The following is a 13,670-nucleotide window of genomic DNA, read 5'->3' as shown; positions in this document are numbered from 1 at the left end:
TCCTTAGTAACTAAAGCAGATTCCAAACTTCTGTGGAAATAATTCTCATCTATGGAAAATATATATTTTTCTAGATGATTACTATTATTTTAAAGTTATGTATAAACTTTCACAAAATGTGTTTTATCATGTTTCTTTCTAACAACAATTATTCTTTAAGGAAGTGATCGGTGTTACACAACCTTGCCAAATCAGAAGAATCACCTGGGCAGTTTATTACTGGGAAAATACAGGTTCCCAGGACCCTCCTTTGGAGAGTCTGATTCAGTTGGTCTAGAATGTGGCAAAGGAATCTTCAGTTTTAACAACTATCCTAGGCAATTCTAATGACTAGGTAAGTTTGGGAAACCCTGAGCTTGATTATCTGTGTCATAAACTATGTCTCAATTTCACAGGAAGCAGCTGATCCATTAGCTGAAACATTTCTGTGTACCAGAACAAGTATTGACAAATTGTGTTCCTGCTCTTCTGCACAGCCAAACTTTTCAAAAGGGTTGCCTACAAATGTTATCTCTATTTCTTCATTCCCCAGTCTTTTTTTTCAAAGAAACAAAATATATTAATACATGATGTGTGAATTTTTTTTCTTTATCCTGTATCTCAATTTATATTGGCTAATCTGGGTCCCTTACCTTTCCACAGAATTTATGGTCAGTTTATCAAAATCCACCAAAAGAAAAAAGAAATGCACTAAATGTAAAGTAAATTTAAGGAGAATCGTCATCTTTTCACTCACCCGTACTGAGTTCCAATGCCATGGTTTGTTCATTAACTCATTGTATGCCCTTCAAGAAAGTTTCAGAATTCTCTCCATAAAAGTTATGCCTGCTTTTGTAGATATATTCCTAAGTAATTTTTAGTTTTTATTGCTAACCTGAATGGAATTTCTTGAGTGTGGGTGTGGCTATGAAAGAAACAAATAACAAAATATACAAACAGAAGATGTATGAAACATTGTAGATGTTGAACACTGTAAAAACAGCAATATAAAAAAACCCATCTGGGGCTTCCCTGGTGGTGCAGTGGTTGAGAGTCCGCCTGCCGATGCAGGGGACACAGGTTCGTGCCCCGGTCCAGGAGGATCCCACGTGCCGCGGAGCGGCTGGGCCCGTGAGCCATGGTCGCTGAGCCTGTGCGTCTGGAGCCTGTGCTCTGCAAAGGGAGAGGTCACAACAGTGAGAGGCCCGCGTACCAAAAACAAACAAACAAACAAACAAACAAACCCCATCTGCTTCCTTCCCCACAAAAAGTAGGACTACCCAGAATCTCATGTGGAATCTTACCTCCATGATCTTATTCCTCCCTTCCTCTTTCATTGGTATAACCTCTACTGTAAATTTTGTATTAGACATTCCAGGGCTTTTCTTTATAATGCTATCACCTATGAATGTATCTATGAACAATACACTGATCAGGGTTTGAGGGTTTTCAACTCTATAGATAGAATCATGCTGTATTTATTCTCTATACTTCTTTCAGTCAAAATCACATTTTTCAACTGAGCCATATTGATACATGTGATGGTTATTCAATCACTGTCACTGCTGTGGAGGGTTTTCAATGGTGAACATGCTAAATTTTGTTTAGTCTACTGTAGATGGCCATTTTGGTTGTTTTCAGTTTGGGGCTATTACAAAAAATGCTGGTATGAACAATGCTGTATATGTATCTTCAGGCACTGTACTGGTTTTTCTAAAGTCTATGCCTGGGAGTGGAAATGCTGAATCATTGTATCTACTTCCGTTCAAATGTAAAACTATTTTCCTAAGCAGTGTACCATTTTACACTTCAACATTGTCTAAGAGTTTCTGTTGCTCCATATTGATGACAAAACTTGGCATAAGGCTATTTAATTTTTGTCCATTTTTGGGGTATGGAATGGTATCTGATTGTGGTTTTCATTTGTATTTCTCTAATTCTAATGAGGTAAGCACCTTTTTATAAGTCTATTGGCCATCTGGATCTCCTCTTTTGTGAAATGCCTGTTTAAATCTTTTGGCTATTTTTTGATTGGGTATCTCTCTTTTATGTTGATTTCTAGAAGATCACTATGTATTCTGAATATTAATCTCATTTCAATTACATCTGATATTGAAGATATTGAAAATTATCTTCCGACTGTGACTTGCCTTTATGCTCCCTTTATGTGTCTTTTGATCGAGAAGTTCATCATATAAAGTGAGCAAATTTAGTCTTCTTCTTATGGGTTGCATTTTTTTGTATCCTATTTATGAACTCCTTCCCTATTCCAGTGTTATAAAGTTAATTTCTCATATTGCCTTAGAAAAGTTTCATAGTTTTGCCTTAAATATTTGTCCTTAATCTACCTGGAATTCATATTTGTGTATGACATGAAGTAGGGATTGAATGAAATTTTAAAATTACATCTTGCATATTCTATTTGCTTGCTGCTGATATATAGAAACAAGAGTAAATTCATCTTGTATCCAGCAACCTTGCAGATTTTCTCATTAGTTCTAATATTTATCTGCAGACTCTCTTTGGTTTTCTCTGGGAGAAATTTCTTTGTTGACAATTTTTTTCTTTTATTCTGTCTAGTGCTTTACCAGTTATTTCTTTATTTTATCTATTGCATTGATTAAGACCTCCAGCACAATACTGAGCAGAAGCAATGATAATGAGAATTCTTGCATAGTTCCTGATCTTAAAAGAAAATGTTCCCAAAGATACCATTCATAGGCTAAGGGAGTTTCTTTCTATTTCTATTGCTAAGAGTTTTGTTATCATTGTTTTGCCTGTGATTATGGTAAATTACTTTATAAAATTTCAGTTAGTAAATCATTCATACATTCTTGAGATGATTCTTGCTTGGTTAAGATGTTTCTTTTTTTAATTCAGTGGTCGATTTCGTTTGCAAATATTTTTTAAGAGTATTATAACTATGTTCATAAATAAGACTGGCCTTTAATTTTCCTTTCTCATACTATCTTTTTTGGGATATCAAAGTTACCTGGACTCATGAAAGGAGTTGAAGTGTACACCCTTTTTTACTATTGTATAAACATGTCTTATAAGATTGGAATTATTTTTTTCCTTAAAAGCTTCATAAAACTCAGCTTAAAAAGGTTCTGAGGAGGGTGCCATCATTGTGTGTCAATATTTGAATGTTCCTTCCGTTTTTTAGTGTGTATAAGTCTTTTCAGATTTTATAATTCCTTTTGAATCCATTTTCTAGAAAAGTATTTGTTTCAGCTCTTTTTCAATCATGAACATAAGTCTGTTTATAGTGTTCTCTTCTTTTTAAGTTTTTACTTTACATATAGTGATGCCTTTTATTTAATGTCTAGCCTTGTTTATTTGTGCTTTTTCTTTATTTTTGTTCTTGTTCAATCTTGGAAAAAGTTAATTTATTTTATTACTCTTTTCCAACAATTAGCTTTTGGTTTAGTTGATCTTATATTGTTTGATTTCTATTTCCTTAATTTATGCTTATATCATTATTATTTTCTTTCTTTTATGTTTTTTGGGATTAAACTATTTTTCTTTTTAAAAAATTTTAGTTGAATACTTAGCTGATGAATTTTTAGTCTTCTTGTTTGCAAATGTGTTTATTACATTTAAAGAAGAAACTGGAGTACAAACAAAATAATTGTACCCCTTCTTGCCCAGTGAAATTTTATTAAGCTAGTTCTTTCCTGTCCTTTGAGTAAATTCTATAACAGAACTCATGACTTTTTCCTTCATCTCTGTCAGGGAGGAAGAAATTTTCCTCGACCTTTCTAAGTTCTTCTGGCTGGTCTAAGAATTCAATTGACATGAGACAGATTAACAGGAGAAAATCAAACAAAAGTTTAACAACATGTATACATGGGAGAGACCTAGGAAAACTGAGTAACTCACCAAAATGGCCAAAACCCTCACCTTAAATACCATCTTCAGCTAAAAAAAAAAGATATCAGGGGTAGTGATTTGGGACTTCAAAGGGGAAGAAGGCGATTGACATGGAGATGGGAAAGCAGATGTTTGGTAAGCAAATTTTGCTGGGCCATGCAGAGAAAATGGGACCCAGAAAGAACTGATCTCTATGGACCACACCTAGTCCAAATTCTTTTCAGACATCTCTGGTGATAGCTGTATTCAGAAGACAGGCTCTCTACCTAAATTCTTTAGGCAACTAAGGAGGAAGTAAAAAGCAAGACTTCCTGAGTCTTCTGTTTCTTAAAAATAATCAGCCTAAATTTATCTTCATGCCAAAGAGACACATTTTGGAGTAGGAAATTTGTTTCCCTATGTCGCAAATGACAAGAATCTTCTGGTCACTTCAGTCCCAAGAATAGTCTAAGTGTAATACTTAAAAGAGTTGGCCCCATGTAATAGTCAAAACTCTGAAATTCATGAAAGGTTAAAACTTCTTCCCACTTCTCATTCAGGCCTGCTTCAGCAGGGGAATCTGCTGTGCAAAAGAGAGTTTTGGTCTATGCTGCTTTTCTGTTCCCCACCCTCTCACCCTATTCTCACTGAAGATTCTGCTCCCCCCACGCCACAGCCCACTAGCAATGGCAGCCAGGAATTCTCAGGGTTCGGAGCAGGAAAGCCTTTCTGTGACAGCATCCAAGGGTTCGGTAGATGTTCAAAGCTACCCTTCTACTCATTATATTAGTTAGGACTCTCTAAAGACCCAAATTAAGGGACATTTTACAACATAACTGGCCAGTACTCTTTAAGAATGCTGTGGTCATGAAGACAAAGGATTGTTCCAGATGAAAGGAGACTGAGTAGACGTGACAACTAAATGCAATGTGTGATCCTAGATTTGGATGTTGGATGCAAAAAAGGATACAAGTTGGACAATTGACAAACTTTGGATAACGTTTGTCATTAGATAGTGCTGTATGAATGGTAATTCCCTGGTTTTCATAGTTGTACTGTGGCTATGTAAGATATTAACATTTAGGAAACCTGGATGTATAACAGGATTTTTCAGTACTATTTTCAAACTTTCTTGTATGTCTGAAACTATTCTAAAATAACACATAAAAAAAAGAGTATGCGCCTTTGATCTCCTGTTTAAATCTCTAGTCCAGATCTCTCCTCTGAACTCCAGACTAGTTTATCTAGTTTGTTCACTTTCCTGTTTGATATCTCCACTGGGATGTACCACAAACATTTCAAGCTTAAAATTTCTCACATTGAACTCTTATCTTATCTTCAAAATCTCTCCCACCAAAAGTCTTTTTCCTGATCCCTAAATGCCACCACTACCTATCTAGCCTCTCAAAGCAGATTTCTTGCCATCATTCACCATATTCAACCCATCACTAAAACCTGTTGATCCTCTTTGCAAATATATATCTCAAATCCATGTGATTCTCTCCATTTCTATTGCCATGACTCTAGTCTAAGAGTCATGACCTTGACCTCCTGTGTAGTCTACTGTAATAGCTTGTCTAACTAGCCTGTCTGCTTTGACTAGGGCCACCTTCCAAGCCATTCTCCAAACAGGTTCCATGTGATCCCTTTAAAATGTACATTAGATCATGACTCTCCCACTTTGAAAATACTTCAATAGCATCTCATTGTACCTAGAATAAAATTTAAAATTCTTAACCTGGTTTAAGGCAAACTGAGCCTGTACAATTTGTCTGCCCTCCTTAACTCTCCTCCAAACACACATACACTGTTACTACACTCTACATCACTCACCAGGCCCCAGAACACAGCATGCATGAGAGTCCTCAAGAACTGCAATCGATTTGTTGCCTCAGGATCTATGCAATTGTTATTTCTTCTTCATTGGATGTTCCTCCTACTGCCTAGGATCCTCTTCCTAATAGTTTCCCCTTAACTAGTTCCTTTCCATCCATCACATTCAGAGCTCAGATTAAATGTCACCTTTTAGAAGTTTTTCTTTTATAACACTTAGGATAATTTTTAATTATAACTCTATTTGTCACTTACTTGGTTTCTGTGTCTCCCAGTAGACTTCAAGCTCATTGAGAGCTGGAATCAGGTCTGTTTTGTCCACCTTTATGTACCAGTACCTAGCTTATGCCCTACAAGTACGTGATAACAATGACTTTCTGAGCAGCAAGCTAATTTTGTTTTGTGATGATGGTCTCTGTAGGCTAGAGATGAGGAGTTATTTCCATACCTAAACAGGTGCAGAAGAGGTATCTTCTTCCATAATGTAGTTCAGCACCTCCAGTTGGCAGTCATTCTGTGATTTAACGTAAAGTCAGTAGCTTGGCCTCATATGCTGGCTGGACCTTCCTCTCCCCACCAATTCTCTTCTGGAACTGTAGTCTGTAATGCATTGGGAAGTGCATAATGAGCTTCTCCTTGTATGTCAGAAACATGCACAAAAATGTAACGATTTCCAAGTCTCAGAAATATGTTGTTGAGAAGATCCAAATTATGAAGGAGAATTGGCACTTCTTGTATTTGGGTCAGAAAATTCTGGGTATGGAGTTGCAATGGAAATGTTCTTATATAACATTCTGAAGTTTGGAAAAATGAGATTCACGAAAGCTGGCTTTAGAATAACTGGCCTTTGAAGGTTTTGTTGGGAATGTATAAGTTCCAGAAGTAAAATAAGAAGAAATGAGAAGGGAGATTTCACTTAAAGGATTTTAATTTCACCGTGGAAACTTGATAATAGAAACAGAAAGTATTTAGATTTCAAGATTTTTCATCTTACTGCCATTGTATTAATAGGATTACTGGCATCTGTACATAATCCTCTTTAATTAACTGAGTTGCATAATCCAAGAAGAACTGAAACAGGGGGTGAATGTTTTCAGAAAGTGTGACCTAAGAACTAACAAAAGCAATATGATGTGGACTCATTTCAGAATCTCTTCTGATCATTTCCTGATTTTTTCCCCCCATGGGAGACATCCTTGACCTTAGATTTGGCTTTTAAACCCAATGGATCAACAAGATAAGTAGTGAGGACAGTAGAAGAGAACATAGGCAAAATATTCTGTGACATAAATTGTACCAATGTTTTCTTAGGTCAATCTCCAAAGGCAATAGAAATAAAAGCAAAAATAAACAAATGGGACCTAATCAAACTTATAAGCTTTTGCGTGGCAGAGGAAACTATAAACAAAACAAAAAGACCACCTATGGACTGGGAGAAAATATTTACAAATGATGCAACTGACAAGGACTTAATTTCCAAAATATACAAACAGCTCACACAACTCAATAACAAAAAAACAAACAACCCAATTGAAAAATGGGCAGAAGACCTAAATAGACATTTCTCCAAAGAGGACGTACAGATGGCCAATAGGCACATGAATAGATGCACATCATTGCTAACTATTAGAGAAATGCAAATCAAAACTGCAATGAAATACCACTTCACACTGGTCAGAATGGCCATCATTAAAAAGTCTACAAATAACAAATGCTGGGGAGGGTGTGGAGAAAAGGGAACCCTCCTACACTGCTGGCAGTAATGTAAGTTAGTGTAACCACTATGGAAACAGTATGGAGGTTCCTCAAAACACTAAAAATAGAGTTGCCATATGATTCAGCAATCCCACTCCTGGGCATATACCAAGACAAAACTATAATTCAAAAAGATACATGCACCTCTATGCTCATAGCAGCACTATTTACAATAGCCAAGACATGGAAGCAACCTAAATGTCCATTGACAGATGAATGGATAAAGAAGGTATGGTATATATATACAATGGAATATTACTCAGCCATAAAAAAGAATGAAATAATGCCATTTGCAGTGACATGGATGGACCTAAAGATTATGAGTAAGTGAAGTAAGTCAGAAAGAGAAAGACAAATACCATATGATATCACATATAAGTCCAGAATGCAAAATACAACACAAATGAACATATCTTTCAAACAGAAACAGACTCACAGACATAGAGAACAGAATTGTGATTGCCAAGGGGGAGTGGGGGTAGGGAGAGGGAAGGATTGAGAGTTTGGGATTAGCAGATGCAAACCAGTATACATAGGATGGATAAACAACAAGGTCTTACTGTATAGCACAGGAAACTATATTCAGCATCCTGTGATAAACCATAATGGAAAGAATATGAAAAAGAATACATATATGTAAAACTGAGTCACTTTGCTGTACAGCAGAAATTAACACAACATTGTAAATCAACTATACCTTAAGAAAAAAAAAAGTAGAAGTTAGCAATGCCCCCCCCCCAGAAAAAAACAAACAGTGAGGTCAGGGGACAAAGGTATTATGGGAGGGAAAATAACATATTTTAATTGGGACTCTTTTAGTTGTAAGAAACAAACTAGATTAAGCAAAAGGGAGATTTATTAGAAACAAACGTGGGTAACTCATAGAATCAAAGAGGAACCAAAGCAGCTTTGAAGACCTCAAAGAATAAAATCAAGGAGTAACTTACCAGAATCATCTCTTTCTGTCCTCATCAGTCTATTTGTTTCTCCAAGGGGTGAAAGGCATAGAACCAGCAGCTCTGAATCATATACTTTTAGCTTTCTTGAAGCAAGGAAAGAAAGAGTAATGTCCTCCCATGGAGTCACTTATAAAAAAAATCTCAAGGCAATATTCTGATTGGCCCAGTTTGGGTTAAATGCCTGCTACTGAACCAATCACAATGTCCAGGTGGATAAGATAGTCAAATTGGATAGGGGGCCCTGAGGCAAAGAGGTAGAGGAGTACTATGATTGGAAACCCTACCAAAACATCAGGATTAGAGTGGATGAAAAGAACACTCACTTCCCCTACCAAAGGCCTATGACAAGGGAAGAGAAGCTGAGTAGACAAAAGTACAGTATTCATCTCACTTTCTTTCCATATCTGTCCCCAAAAGAAGAAAACTGGAGGGGAGGGAAGGAGAGGGAAGTGGTAAGAAGAGGAGAGCACAGGAGAGGAGAGTTTTAACTGAAAACAGAGGATTTCTATACAGGGAATTTATAGGAGTTACATGTATATGTTTCCCAGTGCTTTTTTTTTTTTTAAGAAAAAGGTGTGGTAGCAAAATAATGGCCCCAAAGATGTCTGCATCTGCATCCATGGAACCTCAGAATACGTTACCATACATGGCAAAAGGGACTTTGACAATGTGGTTATGGGTATGGCCTCTGAGAAGGGGAGATTTCCTGGATTATTCAGGCAGACCCCATATAATCAAATGAGCAGTTAAAAGCAGAGAAACTTTTCTAATTGTGGTTAGAGAGGGACCAGATGATGAAAGAAAAGTCAGAGATATGTGAAGTGATTGGCCTTGGAGTTGGAGGAAAGGGACCAAGAGGTAGGCAGCGCAGGTAGCTTCTAGAAGCTGGAAAGGGCCAGGAAACATGCTCCTCTAGAGCCTCTAGAAAGGAACCTAGCCCTGCCAGCACCTGGACTTTAGTCCATTGAGACCCATTGTCAGACTTCTGGCCTACAGAACCGTCCAATAATAACTGTATCTTGTTTTACACCACTAAGTTTGTAGTAATTTGCAATTGTAAATAGAAGTTTTCAAATAGAAAACTTATTATAAGGTGCTATTAAACCTAATATAAGGTGCTATGAAGCTTAAGAATAGGCCATATACATAGTCTGTTATCTCATTTGCTTTCAATGACAAAGAAAAATTGTAAAGAACTGTGCTTGGTGGGGGAGGGGGAGCAGGTGGTGGTTTCAGGTTCTATCTAGAGGATTTTCCTATGAATTAGTAGATGTGAGGGCAGAAATGACACCATGTTTACAAGTGATATTGCCCCTTGTGTCAAAAGGTCAGTGTGTGAATGTAGTTTGTTTTTTCTTTCCTGAATTTTTCTTCTAAGTAGCCTAAATTATAGAAAAATTTCAGAAAAAGCTATTGAGTCTATAACAATTAGACTCCACTGGGTTTTAGATTTCAGTCATTGAGGGATAAGTTTCTGCTTCTCCTATTATAGACTTAAGGGACACGAATCATGAAGAAATAACCTGACCTGATGGATGGAAGCTAGGTAGGGAGTAAGGGGGCACCATGTAAGTCTGGATCTGCATTAGAGACCAGGATGGTACAAATAAGCCATTATTAACTGTCAGGTTTCTGATGTCAGCAGTAATGCTCTGAATCTTTGTAGGCAGGAATAATTGCACCACATCTATCCTCAGGAAAATTCCCACTGTTGAAGGAACCCAACTGGGATTGGGACAAGAAAATGGAAATCCTGACAATCAGTGCCATTTCCTTTTTTGTTCAACTACCCAATAAATGAAAGAGTTCTAAACTTAATCATACACTGGCTGGACTAAAGAGAATTGAAGTAAACCATGTGTAGTTACATAAGCCATGATGTCATCAAATACAAGCTCCTTGAGGGAAGGGACTTTTGTTCTGTTCACTGCATTATACTCTATGCCCAGCAGTAGATACTTAATGTATACATACTGACTATATGAAAAGCATTCTAATCCCATTGTGCCTTCAGTGGGTGCCAGGAGGTCCTGTTTGGCTTGGAGTAGTCATCCTAATAGAATATAACCCTGACCTTCCTTAGCTAAAGAACAGTCAGTTCCAGAAGAGTTCTTCCTTCTTCCTGATAGTGAGTGCCAGTCCTTTAAAATAAGCAACAATCCTTTGGTTGTTGCAAAGATACACACCAGTGTCTGCTTATCTTCAAGGGAAGCCAGGACAGTAGATGTCTAACATCAACTGTGTCAAAGGCATAAGAGTGATACTGGACGAATCTTTTAGTGCCACACAGCTTGTCTCCTTTCCAGACTGAGATCAAGCACCTCCCTAACTCAGCCTTTGTACTGGCTGTTCTTTCTGCTTGGAAAACTTTTCCCCAGAATTACAAAAACCTGGCTCCTTCTTATCATGCCTGGCTTAGCATCAATGTCACCTTCTCAAAGAGGCCATCCAACCTACAGTAGAACCTCAGTCACTCTATCGAATCACCATGCTTTGTCAAGCAAGCTCACATTCTCGTTTCTTTGATGTTGTTTTTGCTTTTGTTTTTGTTTGATTTGTATCTGTCTTTCTTCTAAAATGTACCTCTAGTTATTAGCTGGGTGACTTTGGCCAGCCTCAGACTCTCAGAGCCTCAGTTTCCTCATCTAGTTAATAAGTATCAAATGAGATAAGGATGGAGCCTGTCCTGGCATACAGTCAATTTTCAAGAAGCATCCGTTTAGAAAAACAGGGCTACTCAATTTAGTAAGCTTAATCTTTTGAATGGAAAAAAAAAGTGAAAAACACCTTTCTGAATTCTAAGAAGAAATGTAATTTATTATTCCATAAATAGGAAGACATTTCAATTTTATAGAGAGGAATATATGGAAAGAGTGATAAAGGTAAAACCTTTTTTTCAAACCCACAAGAGGGAATGATAATTAAATAACACTACAACTTTCCTTTAATAAAATTCTTTAGATGAATAAAGAAATGAGTAAAGGTTGCCAGGATTTGCCACTAAAAGCATTTTAATTCCTCTTTAAGATTCAAAAACATGTATGAAATCTTCCTAACATTTTGCAGAAAATTGTTAATTTCATGATTCAGGAGTGTTTTACAAACTTCTACAGTGTAATGAGCCCATCTTGTGGCCTTTTATAATATTGCCACTTTTAAAGTGAAACACATTTTTTAAACCATAGGTTTAAATGGTGTCATTCATTCAACAAATAACTTTTGAGCACTCACTGTGTGCCAGGTGTTACGTTAACTGACCGCTGGAGAGGTAGTGATAGGAGATGTAAGAAAAACAAGGTCCTTGCTCGAATTCATACAGATCTAAAGGAGAGAGAGACTTTTAGTCAGAAATAATTACAGTAGGAAAGTTAAGTGCTATTATACAGAAGTATAAATTTACTATACCAGCGTTAAGCGAAGTGTTCGCAGAACTCAGAATGATAACGGTATAGCTCCATTTCCAGGAATTACTCTGATCACTAAAGAAATCATATATCATTAGAGGTTGGGTTAAATATTAATTTCCAGTCTTCCATTCCACAAGGAAGTACTACAGATTTTTTTTAACCTAGTGAACCCACAGAAAGTTCAGTATATCTGGCCCTAATCTAAATCACCCATTCTCAGAGTGCAGCAAGTATATTTTAAAAATATCTTCCTATGTATGTTGCCTATTGGTAAGCAGGTTTTCTTTCTCCCTACACCCACTCACAATCACAGCTTTAAAGAAATGGAGACACAAAGATCTTTGGGGAAGTGAAGGATATGACACAGAGTATTTTAATCAGCCAGGAAGAGAAGGGGAAAGTCTGTCCTTTCCAATATGATGGTTTGGGAGAGAAAATGTGAACAGAAGTAGGGGAGATAAGCAATTAGATGTGTGCCCAACCTCCCGGCTTCAAGGCTCTACAGGAGGTGATAGACTTGGAGAACATCCCATATTCAGGACTCTGGGAGAAGATCATTATGCAGAGTGGCCCTTGACTAACAAATGGCCACGCCCTGTGTGGGCGAGACAATGGATATGCTGGTCAGCGAGAGACAGGATCAACCTCTGTTCCTATGTAACAGGGCTCCTGGGATGAGAATACACAGGCCATAGTGGTGGGGGGGGGGGAAGCTGAGCAACAGCCTCTGCTGCAGGGTGGACATCCTTGGACAAGGTCAGATGGAGAATACAGCAGAGACCTAACAGGCCTCTGCACTACCAAGAGCTAAAGAGAGGCCATGTCAGCAGGAATGGGCAATCAGAATCAGTACTGGACCAAGCTGAGAAAAAGTAAAACACAAGTTTACCAGGGAGAGAAGTCAGCAGTGCACGCAGGCAGAACACAAGGATTATAACAACAAACATTATAAAAGCCTCAACCCATACCCAGGAAGGAAGACTTTCAACCCAAAAGCCAGGATGTCATGTGGGCAACATCCATATAACCTGATGTCTGGGTCTCTCCACCCCTCTGTTCAGAATACAGTCTTCACTTGCTTCTACATCTTACACCCACATATCATCTCATTCAGCAAAACAAAGGTTCTTCCTAAGAGTCCATCCTCCTTAAAAAGCATAAAAGACAGAATTGGAAAAAGCTCATTATTTTAATATATATTCTTTCCTAATACTTACATGATCGTAAGATTGGACATGGGGTTTCATGGCAAAAGCACATTAAAAATTAATATTGAAGGTAATAGAGAATAGAAGATGTTAAGCTTGATAGAGGTTCTCTGGAAAGATCTCTTTGATAGAAGTGTGCAAGAGAGCTGAAATTTTCTTTCCCTTCTTTCCTCTTTGGTCATTCAGTTTCTTCAACAAATATTTTTGAGCACCCACTTTACAGCAGATGCCATGCGAATAATTAGTACAAATATGATTTAAGAAAGGGGGGATTTTTTCCTTCCTCCAAAGTTTTCAGATATGGAGATGAGATGAATTCTTCAACAATCCATTCAACAAATTTGTTTTAAGTATTTTTTTTTTTTTTTTTTTTTTTTTTTTTGCGGTACGTGGGCCTCTTACTGCTGCGGCCTCTCCCATTGCAGAGCACAGGCTCCGGACGCACAGGCCCAGCGGCCATGGCCCACGGGCCCAGCCGCTCCGCGGCACGCGGGATCCTCCCAGACCGGGGCACGAACCCTTGTCCCCTGCATCGGCAGGCGGACTCCCAACCACTGCGCCACCCGGGAAGCCCTGTTTTAAGTATTTTTTAAGCATACTGTGCTGGGCTCTAGACAGTAAAATTGTATTAGAAACTAAGAATATAAGAAATGAAACAGCTTGTAAAAGGATTAGAT

General features: G+C 37.7%; 1 protein-coding gene across 1 annotated transcript in view; it reads right to left on the bottom strand.

Moving 5' to 3' along the window:
* The window catches only part of INPP4B (inositol polyphosphate-4-phosphatase type II B), an 880,599-nt gene extending 868,773 nt beyond the window's left edge, over positions 1-11,826 (bottom strand). The window contains exon 1 of the mRNA XM_082610957.1: positions 11,784-11,826. The gene's annotated coding sequence lies outside the window, so the exon portion shown is untranslated. The remainder of the gene's footprint in view (positions 1-11,783) is intronic.
* Positions 11,827-13,670: the final 1,844 nt, after the last annotated feature.

Source organism: Mesoplodon mirus (genome assembly GCF_964341445.2).
Source record: "Mesoplodon mirus genome assembly, chromosome: 2".
Classification (NCBI taxonomy): domain Eukaryota; kingdom Metazoa; phylum Chordata; class Mammalia; order Artiodactyla; family Ziphiidae; genus Mesoplodon; species Mesoplodon mirus.
The sequence above is the reverse complement of the archived record's forward strand: the minus strand, read 5'-3'. Positions and strand labels throughout refer to the sequence as shown.